The sequence below is a fragment of the Papaver somniferum genome, chromosome 11 (genome assembly GCF_003573695.1).
Source record: "Papaver somniferum cultivar HN1 chromosome 11, ASM357369v1, whole genome shotgun sequence".
Taxonomy (NCBI): domain Eukaryota; kingdom Viridiplantae; phylum Streptophyta; class Magnoliopsida; order Ranunculales; family Papaveraceae; genus Papaver; species Papaver somniferum.
In genome coordinates, this window is record NC_039368.1 from 115,357,620 (window position 1) to 115,372,934 (window position 15,315).

Below are 15,315 nucleotides of genomic sequence, written 5' to 3' on the forward strand. Positions count from 1 at the left end.
AAAAAAAAAAAAAAAAAAAAAAGCAGAAGTCAAGTTAGTCAACCGGAGTAAGCAGAATTCAACCGGAATACTCGTATAGTAAAAAACAATTAGGAAGAAAGAGACGGAGTAAATGGTAATTTCGTCGCCTCTCATTCTCTTCTTTCTCATTCAAGACGTCATGATTTCTAATGATTGGATGGGCCTTTAAATAAGGACCTAAAATCCTGTGTAGATATCATCCCAAAACCATCATTTAATAAGCGAGTTTTATTTTATTGGAGCACTGTAGACTAGTTTTGGCGGCTCAAGTTTCACTCCCACCTTTCATACTATATTTATTTTGTACTACTTTTATCAAATTTATTTTTTAAGTATATTATATTTGTTTTACAGTCCCTTGCTCTAGTTTATTTTCAAAAATTATATGCTGCAATCCCACGTCACTAAGTTATAGGCTCTACTGCTCTAAAGGCTGGGCTCAATTCCTACCTGAGCCCAGCTAATCGAACTGGCCCCACTGTCAGTTTCGACCCGTTAACCCACTAAACTACCACAAACACATCTAGGAATTATTAGTTAATCCAGTTTTTCATGATCTGGTGAATGGCTAGTCCATCCGTGAAACCAATTTACTCGCTAGTCAAATGTTTTCGGACCAAATTATTTACTCGTTGGTCCGAAAACTTTGTGGACACTATAAAGTGTGTTTTCTAAATGCTTAAGACATCCTTCTAGTTCTAATTAGTATCAATACATAACATATCTAGTATCATATTACTTAACAGTATCAATACGTATGTTAACACATGTAGTATGTAGTAACACACGTAGTAATCCTGTCATTTTCACAGTCCTCAGAAGAAGCAGATTTTTCGGTTTCGGTTTTGTCGACAAAATCAAGAGATAAGGTTAGTATTTGTCCAAGTCAAATTTCCTACAAAGTCATGACTTGTTGACTTGGTCTTGATCACATTTCTAATATTAAGAAATTAAAAAGAAAAGAAAATATATTTGTTTTGATCATGATATCACATAATATTATTATTTTTCTGAAATAATAATACAATAAAAATAAGGTTAGTTTGGCATCCTAGCAACAAGATGGGCACCAACCCATTTTTGAATAGCAATACCTAGCCTATGAAAAATAAAACTACCAAACCACTACTAGCATCGTTGCTAACTAAACAATTCTTCAAACGCTTGAATAAACATATAGTGTCCTCACCAAGTTCCCCTAGAGTGGAAAAAGCAAAAACGCTCAGACCATAACCATGTGCAACACATTTGTCCAAGTATTTAGTGCGTTTACGTGAAACAACACTAGAGATAGCTTTTCCAGGAACGAAAGAGCGAGTACCTTCACCTGTGAGGGGGAGACGCCTGTAACATCCATACACACATCTTGACCATTTTCCCAGTTAAAAACAAAGATATCAGCGGGCCTTAAGCTCTTCTCATCATCTGAAAGAAACCCAAGAGAAACTTCCTTACTTAAATAAAAAAATTGTTAGTTCGTGTAAATGTTGCGAAAGTAATGATAAAAGAAATTCCAAAAATAATTAGTTTATATCACTGACTGAAAAATAAACTGTGACAGGCTATACTGCGATAAGATCTTAATTTTGGTACAGTGATTCCGATAAATAATTCTAAAATCCAAAGTTTGTATTAATATCATATAATTAACACCATTAAGTTGGGGTATACAAATAAAACGTTTAGAAATTAATAGCAATAACAGATTTCTTATGAAAAACTTTATGATTATTAATTAAAAGCAATTTGTAAAAGAAAATACTAATAAATATGAAATTAATTTGTTTTAAATATACAGTTACAACACTTTCCCTTTTATCTTGGAAACAAATATTCTTAACATAGATATAGAAGGCAACAGTATTTAAAAACCTGGCGTTTTTAGGGGCCACTCAAAAGGATTTAGGTCCAACAATAAAACAAAAAAGGTCACCCAAAGGGAAAATGTAGCCAGCCCTTATCTCGCGTAATTCGTAATGGCGAAATTACCCTTATATATTCGGAGGATATGATAACATTGTTAACCTCCGAATGCAATCGGAAGCCAAAATATTTCCCATACTTCCGATTGTAGTCGGTGCAGTATTAGAATGATTTGTGTTTCATTTTTTCCATTTTTTTTCATTTTTGAGTTGTTAGAGTTATAGAGAAGAAGGTGAAGGAAAAAAAGAGAAAACCCATTTTATCACTACAAAAATGGATGGATATGAAGAAGAAGGTGAGAATCATGATGAAGAACAAAATGTTGAGGGTTCGCGACCGTTTAGAGAAGACGATTTGGGGTATATGTTGAATGATCCAAACTTTTGTGGAGAGGAAAACATAGACGACCCTTTCATGGAAGAAAATGGAGAATCGCATGATATTGAAACTAACGATGCATGTAAAACACAGGTATTGTGTTAAGAAACTCAAATACTCGATTTGCATGCGTTTGTGTGCTTTTGTAAACAAGAAAAACCGATTATTGCATGCATTGAACTACCCAGATTCGGTAGATAATTTCTAGATTAAACTTACGAATATAACACACTGAGTACCAAATATGTATATTCGGTAGTTCCAAGATACTAGTTTACTGCCGAATATGAGAAAAACCCCAAACTGGTTTTCCAAAAATATCTACATTCGGTAGTTATGTAGAGTTATTTACCCCCGAATGGCCCCAAAAACGAATTCCTCAGAAAATTTCAAAACTCAGTATTCTTATCCTTTACAATCGGTAATAGTTTAACATTATTTGACTGCCGAATATAACAGTGGCCTCAAAATAAAATTTCCGAAAACTTGAAAATCGGATGTTTATCGATTAAAGTTATCTCCCAGTTATTTATATTCGGCTGGTTTACTATATATTTTAGCTTTCGATTATATCATAGGATTCCGAATATAAAGTATTCGGAAGTTTTACTTATTTAATAACCTCCGATTATATCATTTTTTTCACTAAGTAAACTGTGTACATTCATTTGCATAAATCGGGTGTTTTGGGTAACCGATAGGATTCCGAATATAAAGTATTTGGAAGTTTGACTTATTTAATAACCTCCGATTATTGTATAATAATTTGTTGCTTTCATATGCAGGTCGTTGAAGAGTTTGTTGATGACTTTTATTTGAGGCCCGACACTTCCCTATACTATGCAAACGATTTGGTATACTCATAACTACTTTTTCTTTTTGCAAAATTTATATGTTAAATGGTTATGCTTATTAGATTTGTTTTGTTTTATGCACGTTTAGACATTTGGAAGTAAGAAGGAGGCAAAAGAATGGCTTATGAACAAGGAAAAAGATAACATGTGCGTGGTAGTTCAAAATAATCATGTTAGTGACACTTGATTTGAAATGATTTGTGAGCGAGGTGGGACGCGAAAGAGTCACGAGGGAAATAATAGTAAGTACATACGGAAGACGAATAGGAAATACCGAAGCAATACCAAGAAGATAGGATGCCCATTTAAGATTGTCTTCTATAAGCCCGATGGTATTAAAGGTAAAGAGTATAAAATGTATAAAGTTGATAACGGTTGTCACAACCATGATGATCCTTCGGATTTAATTGGACATGTAATGGTTGCCAAGTTAAAACCACATCAAATGCAGACGGTGAGGTCTATGCGGATCCAAAAAGCGAGTGCGATCTTAAGTAAAATAAAGGCGGACGATCCCGACAACTTGTCTTCTTTGTCTAGTTGATTCTCTAGCAAAGTATTTCGGAGTTAGTCCATACAGATTGCTAAGCGAAACATTGGGTGGTGTTTTTAGACCCCCCCCCCCTTTTCAAAATTGGCAAAGGTAAAAGAGCGGAATCATAATGAAATTTCCGTAAGAGACATTTCATGACCAAAAGAAAGAAACACACATCAACTTATTTAGATGCAATCTCATAGCTGAAGTTAACAGCATTCATCAAGGAGTTTAAAGATACAAGATAACCCCTCTAAAATTCCACAGCCGCACACCCTTCAAGATATGACCATTAAGCACAAGTTCAAAAGAACTCTCCCCCATTTGATGTCATTACCAAGGGAACAACAACGATCGACCTTAATTTCAAAGGAAACAAACGATTTAATTGGACATCAAAACTATGAGAATGATTTTTATATGCAAAAATCTCAATCAAATTAGCCACAAGTAAAACCACGACTAATTAAATTGGAATACAAAATCAAACTAACCAGAAAAGGTGATCAATTTAATTGATTGGGCTCAACATAAGAGAACTTACGGAACCCCGACTAAGTTCATCATAGAACATGATTAACTTAACCGTTCATGTACTCGACACAAGATGAAACTCATGGAGTACAAACTAAATAACCAAACAAGTTGATTAATTTAGTTCATAATGCTCAACATATAGCATCTTGTGGAACGACCAACAAAGCCAATAAAAATAATTGACTTAGTTGTATTGTGCTCAACACAAGACATAATACGGAGCCTTCACGGTAAAACAAAAAGATGGATCATTGAAGATCAATACCGTGGATACAACACAAGGATTTATTCTATCTTCAATCATTTTATGCATAACAACATTTAATAGACATCATCATTGCAAACAAAAGATTTTAACCTATCTTCCGCCAAAGATTGACAATATAGTCTTAACTTTTGTATATGTTAAAAGTCCATTCGTTCTTAAACTAATAACCGAATATCGATCATGAGCGACTTTACGTTTGACAAAATATGGGACAACATAGTTCACAGAAGTAAACACAATATCCCATAAACGATTGCAATATAACAAATCATAAAGATTAAATACTGCAAAACATCCTCCAAAATAGTTTTAGAATTTAAACCAAAAACCTAAAACACAAGAAGATGAAAATAATAGCTATGTGTAGTCACAATCATCGTTATTCACATCACTAGTTATTCTTCCAACTAAGCCAAAAAGAAGACATACTATGCAACAAGAAGTTTTTCCAAGCCTCTTCAGAGAATTCCTTCTCATTATTGAAAAAACTGTTGATGAACGGATCATTCAAATCTTCCAACTCTTTTGGAATAACAATCAACCTATAAAGTTCTCTTTTCAGTTTACGTACAATGTTTGTTGTTAAAGACATCATTCGTTCACAATGAACAAGCTCCTCTAAAGACGAAGCGATTTGAGATTTTAAATCGTTTCTTTTGTTGATGTATTATTTTACCAGATTCCTGAAACTAACAATACTTTGATAAAATGATACGAACCAATTTGAGGAGAGACCTTTATTAAAAATTTCAGCCTTCACTTTCTTCACCTTTGTGGATAAAATTCATGTACACCATCGTACGTTATTCGCCTCAACTGCACTGCTGCTTGCGCTGCCTCTAGTTACATGAGCCATGACACGGGATTCCTTTGAGAACTTATCACAACGTTTACGAACGATTAAAAACCTGGAAAAACAAAAACTTTTGTAGTTTTAGAGATTTATATAGATACAAACAAAACCTTTTAACCAAAAATATACTACTTGAGCCAAAAAGACGCAAATCCCCACTTCCCCAAAATAAAGATGCGGATGCGAACGTCTAGGATTAGATGGAAACGATGGACCCAAAAACTCCCCTTGTTTATTACTTAGAACATTGTGGTTAATCTAGTTTGGGTGTAGTTATTGGATTTCCTGTAATTACATTCTGGATCTTGAAACAACTTGGAGTGTTAAATCCTGTTAACGAGTCTGTAAAATCTTGGAGAATTAGATCTAGCAACTTTGGAGACGATGAAGATGAGCAATAAAGATTATGAACACTCTCTAAAAAAATAAAACTCATATAAATAAAAGGAAGAGGAAAGGGAGTGCAATGTAATTCTATAACTAGAACACCAATCTCTGATGTGGATTTTCAAGCAAGAATTACCGGAAGAATACATAAACGAGACCACGGTGGAAAGAAAATAACGACGATAGAAAAAGAATCTCCTTTGAAAGAGCGGGGAAAAGCGGAGATAACATTTTCTGCAGATGATAAAGATAAAAGTAAAAGAAATGCTTTTATACAATCAAATCCGTGGGATGGGTAATCTATTTATCCAACCAAATGGTCCTCTGCTGAACTTTGAAAACCAGAAATCAATCAAGCAACTCTAACATCCTGCTCATCATCCATGGCTTTACTTTCAACTCTAAAATACATCCAAACGCTCCGCCTAATCACTTCAAACGCCGCTACTCCGAACACCACAAGCGGGTACTTTGACCAGGAAAACAATCTATAAGTCCAAGCGAATCTCCCAAGTAGATCAAAAAGGAACAGTAGTGTGTAGAACACCTGTATAGATGAAATACACACACATGGCAATGATTATAATAGTACACATCATATAACACTTCTGTGGAGTTTTAGTAACCAGGATGTGTAGGGCGAAGTGCAGACTCTCCAATCCTGGCATCAATAAGTTATAATCATCATCATCATAAGTTATAACTACTTTATTAATACTAACTATGATAACGATAATCTAATCGGATTGCACAATTCTCTACCTGACGTGAAGTTGCCAATCTCGCCATAGGTCCCATATGAAAGAGTAGAGGGAACTGATGATCGAAACAACAATCCACGTGCAGAACCAGAAACCATGGTGAGTAGGTGGCACGTAAAGCACCGAGCAAATAATCATCAGGATGGACAAAAAATACTTCACTCATGAAATAAACATGATCGTTTCAAAGTGATTAGTTATCGAAACTTACTAGTATAATTTTTAACATACCGTTAAAAATTAAAGGCAATTGTTACCATTCAAGATCGCGTATATCCTCAGTGTCCCATCCTTATAGTAGACCTCTCCTGCACACTGGAAGAAGCGAAGCAGGTAAGGCAGAATCATAAGATAGGTGTAATATGAACCCATGAAGACATTTTTGTGGAATTTTCTTATTCTCAATACGCTGGGTTATGTTTTGATCAAACTTTTGTCTACAATACATTATATTTCAGCATGCACAGGTTAAGTCTTTTCTTTTAAACAAGCCTGGTGGTTCTCCGGCAGCATAATGATGACCCCACTTGCCATGAATAAGCATTATGGGTCCTAGTCCTAGGAAAAGCTTTGGTTCATATGCCAGGCCTGGCTACCATTGATCTTTCATGTCAGGTGTACAACAAAAAGTAGACAAGCTTCCATTTAAGAAAGGGAAATAACAATTTCCGTGACCTTCACACTAGTGGAGAAATTGCTTGAAATGAGGTAAGAAGAAAATACCTTTTCCAGACATGTTATGTCCGCCGTGCATGCCACTTTCAGATCATCACCAGAACAAACAGATGGTGGAGGGCCGAATTCTTCCTAGACTATCCTTATATGTAATACTAAACAATCCTTAGTCCTAAGGATAAGGGGTACACATATTAAACTTTATGCGGGACCCACATTTCATTTTGAATGTCAGGTTAGCTCTCTAGACTTCTAGTGTCACAAACATCCATGTCCGAAATCATAGAAAAAGGCAGAGCCAAGTATGGGATAAAAGATGGCGTCCCTTTCTCACGGCAAATTAGCAGGGGTGTTTTATGTGCAGCCATGGATGGGTTATTTTCCTTTTTCCCGTCCCATGGCTTTCGCATTGTCCTTACAAAACACTTAGTCTCATACAACCTACCAGTAGTCCCATTTCAAGGTGTTTTAGTTCGTCGTCCGGAACGTGCCCCAAAAATAAATGCCAAAAATTTAATTTTGAATCAATAGTAGACTGAACTGGTCAACGCAGTTAGTATAAGTTATTCATAATGTCTGATTCTACTCTTTGAGTAGTGGTTTTACAGTCAAATAATAATTGTCCTGGTATATTTCAGAACGAATAAACCGTTAATAATCAAAAAGATTAAATTAAAGATAAACTTTAAGGTCCGGGTGGTTTCGTCCCAACCGTTGCTAGGTGTAGCCATTTTTCTTTTCTTTTTAATGGTTAACAAATTATTTTGTGAATTGAGTTAGGTCTCGGTACAATGGTGTGGGTGCTAGACTATTGTGGAGGATGCTGAAATACATATAAGGCAGCTGACAAGTAATCTGGCACCACATCAGCAGCCTTGATGTTATATGTGGCTGTTGTTGTTTGGTCGATGGGTATATTATAAAATAGAGTTATCAATTAATTATCTTGTTTTCAGTTAATTATTAATTATTTATTTTTGTGAATTTTAATTGGTTTGTTTTAAGTAGTATAAAAAAACTGGAAGGAAATTAGATCATCAAACCAATATAATAGGGGCATATGGTGCAAGGATGGTGGACTGCAACACCCCTCCGTGAAACACACTAAAAGTAAGACACAGGCCCAAAGGATCCGCCAGGGGTGGGGGCTTGCCCCTAATACACTCTCCTCTTGAAACGTGACCTTCACATGATTCATCCAAGCACGAACGAGACACCAACATCCCAACATCAACACCTAGATCCAGAACAGTGAATTTTGAACATGAAAAACATAAATTCAAAAAAATAGAATCAACTAATTCTGTTTTAGCATCGACATTTATCAATTATTCTATTGTAATATTACCAGATCTAAAAACAACCAGTGATGTAATCAGATCTAAAACAAGTTAAAAATCAAAAAAATGAATCCGAAAACAGTCAACAAGTTCGAGTATATACCATTAACGCATAACCATTGTAGGACAAGAAGACATGAAATAATGTGAGCTTCCAATCCATTTCCATTACGTACCCTACATCACCATTTTCCACGAAAACAAAAAAGAAATCTGAGATTAAACTAATCAGAAATCTTGAATAAAAGACGAAAAAGCATGTCAAAGATGAAGAAAGAGCAGAGAAAAACCTGGACTCGCTTTTGCGTCACTCGCTGTCCCTTTCTTTTGCTGACAACAACAGTAATAAATGTGGTGGAAACCGATGGCTCTTTTCCTTTTTATAAAAACAATTCTAAAATATTACAGATTAGTCCCTATACTGTTTCGAATTTAAGACTTTGTACCGTGAAAAGGGAGCGTAACTCATGCGGTATTTGCACAAAGACCCATTTACTTATGCATTAATTATTTATTCAGTCCTTTTTAAGTTATTAGTTTTTGAGAACAATACTTCTTCTCAGATTGGATAGATGCTGGGTTTCCTTAGGGTTTCAGTGGATTTTCGCCAGTTATTTGCTTTGGTTTTAATGTAAAAGGAAGTTAATCAGATCCATCTCTCGCTTGAATGGTACAAATCTTGATTGGATATAAATGAATCAGTTTTTTTCTTTATCGATTTTCAGGTTTATCTAAGTAAGTAATTACGAATCTATCTCAAATCCTCTGCAGGAATTTCTCAAGGAAACAGCGAGATGTAATGCTAGGGTTTCGACTTCATGGCTGAAGGTAATCGTTGCATACTTGTAAACTTTAATTCCTTGGCTTTACAAGAGTTCTAGGGATAGTTGTAAGGTGAGTTTTGACGAATGCTAATTAATCAAATGCTGATTCGAAATGAGTAAATGCCAAGGTTGGAATTCGTATTAGAAAGCTATACCTTCTCTCCATCCAACTTGTATGTTTTGGTTTAATAGTATATGTCTAATCTATATGGAAGCTTTACCAATTCCTAATTGCTTAGATTTAATGCACAACTAAAAAGAACTGAAGAAAGACAACTACAATTGCAGTATTAAAGATTTTGATTTTCTAGTGTTTGGGTTTTTATCTGATTCTTTGGGAGGAATTTTATTTGTTCATTTTGATTGAGAGTTTTTGCTTTCGTTACAATTTGATATTAAAATTGGTACTGCCCACTTTCAGTTAAATAATTTCTAGGGGTCGGGTTCTGTAAATTTTTGGTATAGCTACAGGGCATTTATTTCCTCAAGTAGAGACTTCAAATAAGTATCATGTGTATTGATGTTCTCTGATGGATGCACATGTTTCTGCTATGAAGTTAGGGGATTAAGTATAGCTATATGGCATTTCTTTAAAGCGTTCATCAAAACTCACAACTGGATTGGTCTTTCAAGGTTTCCTAATCTTTGATGCAGTTGGTGGAGCCTTGGAGGTACTGGTTCTGGATTGGGGTCACTTCTTTTGGGATGTCTCTCAGTTGACTATGGAAAGAAGCCAAAGCTTGGTTTCACCGTGTACCCATCACCCCTGGTCTACACCTCCGTTGTTGAGCCATAGTTACAACAGCGTCCTTCCAACCCACTCTCTCATTGAGCACTCTGATTTTGTTGTGCTCCTCATACAATGAGGCTATCTATGATATCTGCATGTGCTCACCATCACTTACAGCCTCATTGAACTTTTTGATGGTGCCTTGAATGTTGACATGACTGAGTTCCATACTAATTTGGTCCCATATCCTAGAACCCACTTCATCCCTTCATCCTATGCTCCAATCACCTCTGCTGAGAAGGCCTACCATGAGCAGCTTTCAGTTGCTGAAACCGCTAACAGTGCTTTTGAACCTTCATATATGATGGCTAAGTGTGATCCATGCCGTAGAAAATACATGGCTTGTTGTCTGATGTACATTGGTGATGTTGTGCCCGAGGACGTTAATGAAGTTGTTGCCACCATCAAGACTAAGAGAACCATCCATTTTGTTGATTGGTGGCCAGCTGCTTCCAAGTGTGGTATCAACTGCCATCCGCCTACTGTTGTACCATGAGGTGATCTTTACAAGGTCCAGAGAGCTGCCTGCATGATCTCCAACTCCTCGCACAGCCTGTACGCATATGCCTTATCCTGGTTGCATAGCTGTTTTAAGAGGCCCGAGGGTACTACATGATTCTGAGTATCATCTTCTTTGATCAATTATTATGTGGAACTGCTTCTCTATCTAGAAGTTGCTCGATAAGAACAACTGTGTAGGCTGACGATTTCTAGAAAAATTTCTGGAACACGTGGTTTCTAAACTTCAGTTTTATGGCATGTGTGTTTCTCCAGGGACCTTTCGAACATGACAATATCTGGTTTTGATTGGTGACTTGGAGTATCTCCTTAACGGTTTGTTTTCTTAATCAAAGCTTATGTTTCTTTAAACCTACTTTTCTGTTACTCCCTTTATCGTTCCTCTTAACACATTTGTTTTTCGTGATAAGCAAGAACCATTTAGCTGAAGAGATCCGTCAAAGTTTGGCAATCTTAGGAGTGTCCTAGAGATGTGAGAATCTTCCGCTTTTGAATTTTGGTCATTATCGTTTACTTGTTATTTCATGATTACAAATTTACATACTATTTGTTCAATTCTAGAGACCTTTCACATAATCGGCTCACTGGTCTAATCCCTCAAGAACTTGGCCAGCTTCAGAATTTGTATACACTGTGAGTTCTCTCCTTCCCTCCCTCCCTCCCTTCACGGTGTGACTCAACTTTTTGTGTGCAAAAAAATTCAGGAACGTGGAATACAATAATTAGATGGTGTGTTGTTAATATTTGTCGGAGTCTTAGTGTGTTGTAAGTTTACTCTCCCTACAAATTCATTGTTGTTTGCACAATATAGGACGACCAAGCCCTTTTGAGATACTAATAGAAACTTAAGTCTTTTCTCTGTATATAGCATTGTATCTTACAATTATCTCTTTGGGGATATCCCAACTGGTAATAAATAACTCTCAAGGTTTCATGTTGATAGGTAGTATAACAAGATTCATTTGTTATATCATGTAGTCATTAACTAGAAAACAGGCTTCTTATCTTTATTAAATTGACCATAAATTCGTGTTTCAAACAGGCTTCTTTTTGTGGTTATTGGCTTGGTTCTCCAATGCCAGACATCTCATCCACCAGAATGACGCAAGTTCAACTAGAAAACCAAAGATTTGTAGCTCAGCACATTTTCAGTTTGCAGCTCGAATCTCCAAAGACGCCATCTTAGGTTTGCATTGGTAGCTCTTGTGTCTCCTGCTCCAGTCCCGATCTTAGTAGCAGCATTTCAACCACAATCCAACACTTTTGCAGTGTTTTTGTCCAAGTGTTTCAGCTTTTTAATTTGGTGAATTGTGGCATTTTAAATTGTTGCTTCTGGTTTCAAAATGAGGTTAAATTTATTTTGTTCAGTTTTTGTTGAATAAGGAAGAACTGAATTTCGTTCAATGTGATGTTACCTTTACAAGGATCAGTAGAACATATTTTGAGTTGAATTCAATGAAATTCTTTTTATTTTTGAGCTTCTCAGTAAATACTTGCTATTAAATTTCTGTAGCACAATTGGTGGGGAAGTGCACAGCTTTGTCGGGGAAACAGAATGTCATTTATTAATTCTAGTGAAATTGCAGGGCGTTTGCAACATTTTTAGCATGTCAGATGTGGCAAAAATCGCAACAATTTTTTTTTTGAAGCAGAAAAATCGCACGATGTCTCTTAAATGACCAGTTTTTTTTTCTGGAAACACTGAAGGTAGTCTGGTAGTGAAACCCCACCGTCATGTTTAGGTAGAGACCCCAATCTCAAAATATTTGTAGAATTTTTACATCAAAGATAATAGTTTATCCGGTGACAATTCACCGGAGTAAGCAGAAGTCAAAAAAAAAAACAAAAAAAAAAAAAGCAGAAGTCAAGTTAGTCAACCGGAGTAAGCAGAATTCAACCGGAATACTCGTATAGTAAAAAAAATTAGGAAGAAAGAGACGGAGTGAATGGTAATTTCGTCGCCTCTCAGTCTCTTCTTTCTCTTTCAAGACGTCATGATTTCTAATGATTGGATGGGCCTTTAAATAAGGACCTAAAATCCTGTGTAGATATCATCCCAAAACCATCATTTAATAAGCGAGTTTTATTTTATTGGAGCACTGTAGACTAGTTTTGGCGGCTCAAGTTTCACTCCCACCTTTCATACTATATTTATTTTGTACTCCTTTTATCAAATTTATTTTTTAAGTATATTATATTTGTTTTACAGTCCCTTGCTCTAGTTTATTTTCAAAAATTATATGCTGCAATCCCACGTCACTAAGTTATAGGCTCTACTGCTCTAAAGGCTGGGCTCAAGTCCTACCGGAGCCCAGCTAATCGAACTGGCCCCACTGTCAGTTTGGACCCGTTAACCCACTAAACTACCACAAACACATCTAGGAATTATTAGTTAATCCAGTTTTTCATGATCTGGCGAATGGATAGTCCATCCGTGAAACCAATATACTCGCTAGTCCAAATGTTTTCGGACCAGATTATTTACTCGTTGGTCCGAAAACTTTGTGGACACTATAAAGTGTGTTTTCTAAATGCTTAAGACATCCTTCTAGATCTAATTAGTATCAATACATAACATATCTAGTATCATATTACTTAACAGTATCAATACGTATGTTAACACATGTAGTATGTAGTAGCCCACGTAGTAATCCTGTCATTTTCACAGTCTTCGGAAGAAGCAGCTTTTTCGGTTTCGGTTTTGTCGACAAAATCAAGAGATAAGGTTAGTATTTGTCCAAGTCAAATTTCCTGTAAAGTCATGACTTGTTGACTTGGTCTTGATCACATTTCTAATATTAAGAAATTAAAAAGAAAAGAAAATATATTTGTTTTGATCATGAATCACATAATATTATTATTTTTCTGAAATAATAATACAATAAAAATAAGGTTAGTTTGGCATCCTAGCAACAAGATGGGCACCAACCCCTTTTTGAATAGCAATACCTAGCCTATGAAAAATAAAACTACCAAACCACTACTAGCATCGTTGCTAACTAAACAATTCTTCAAACGCTTGAATAAACATATAGTGTCCTCACCAAGTTCCCCTAGAGTGGAAAAAGCAAAAACTCTCAGACCATAACCATGTGCAACACATTTGTCCAAGTATTTAGTGCGTTTACGTGAAACAACACTAGAGATAGCTTTTCCAGGAACGAAAGAGCGAGTACCTTCACCTGTGAGGGGGAGACGCCTGTAACATCCATACACACATCTTGACCATTTTCCCAGTTAAAAACAAAGATATCAGCGGGCCTTAAGATCTTCTCATCATCTGAAAGAAACCCAAGAGAAACTTCCTTACTTAAATAAAAAAATTGTTAGTTCGTGTAAATGTTGCGAAAATAATGATAAAAGAAATTCCAAAAATAATTAGTTTATATCACTGACTGAAAAATAAACTGTGACAGACTATACTGCGATAAGATCTTAATTTTGGTACAGTGATTCCGATAAATAATTCTAAAATCCAAAGTTTGTATTAATATCATATAATTAACACCATTAAGTTGGGGTATACAAATAAAACTTTTAGAAATTAATAGCAATAACAGATTTCTTATGAAAAACTTTATGATTATTAATTAAAAGCAATTTGTAAAAAAAAATACTAATGAATATGAAATTAATTTGTTTTAAATATACAGTTACAACACTTTGCATTTTATCTTGGAAACAAATATTCTTAACATAGATATAGAAGGCAAGAGTATTTAAAAACCTGGCGTTTTTAGGGGCCACTCAAAAGGATTTAGGGGCCAACAATAAAACAAAAAAGGTCACCCAAAGGGAAAATGTAGCCAGCCCTTATCTCGCGTAATTCGTAATGGCGAAATTACCTTATATATTCGGAGGATATTATAACATTGTTAACCTCCGAATGCAATCGGAAGCCAAAATATTTCCCATACTTCCGATTGTAGTCGGTGCAGTATTAGAATGATTTGTGTTTCATTTTTTCCATTTTTTTTCATTTTTGAGTTGTTAGAGTTATAGAGAAGTAGGTGAAGGAAAAAAATAGAAAACCCATTTTATCACTACAAAAATGGATGGATATGAAGAAGAAGGTGAGAATCATGACGAAGAACAAAATGTTGAGGGTTCACGACCGTTTAGAGAAGACGATTTGGGGTATATGTTGAACGATCCAAACTTTTTTGGAGAGGAAAACATAGACGACCCTTTCATGGAAGAAAATGGAGAATCGCATGATATTGAAGCTAACGATGCATGTAAAACACAGGTATTGTGTTAAGAAACTCAAATACTCGATTTGCATGCGTTTGTGTGCTTTTGTAAACAAGAAAAACCGATTATTGCATGCATTGAACTACCCAGATTCGGTAGATAATTTCTAGATTAAACTTACGAATATAACACACTGAGTACCAAATATGTATATTCGGTAGTTCCAAGATACTAGTTTACTGCCGAATATAAGAAAAACCCCAAACTGGTTTTCCAAAAATATCTACATTCGGTAGTTATGTAGAGTTATTTACCCCCGAATGGCCCCAAAAACGAATTCCTCAGAAAATTTCAAAACTCAGTATTCTTATCCTTTACAATCGGTAATAGTTTAACATTATTTGACTGCCGAATAAAACAGTGGCCTCAAAATAAAATTTCCGAAAACTTGAAAAT

At 35.5% G+C, this 15,315-nt stretch overlaps 1 pseudogene; it reads left to right on the plus strand.

Moving 5' to 3' along the window:
- Window positions 1-9,886: 9,886 nt before the first annotated feature.
- Window positions 9,887-10,762, plus strand: LOC113324965 (annotated as a pseudogene).
- The last annotated feature ends 4,553 nt before the right edge of the window (window positions 10,763-15,315 follow it).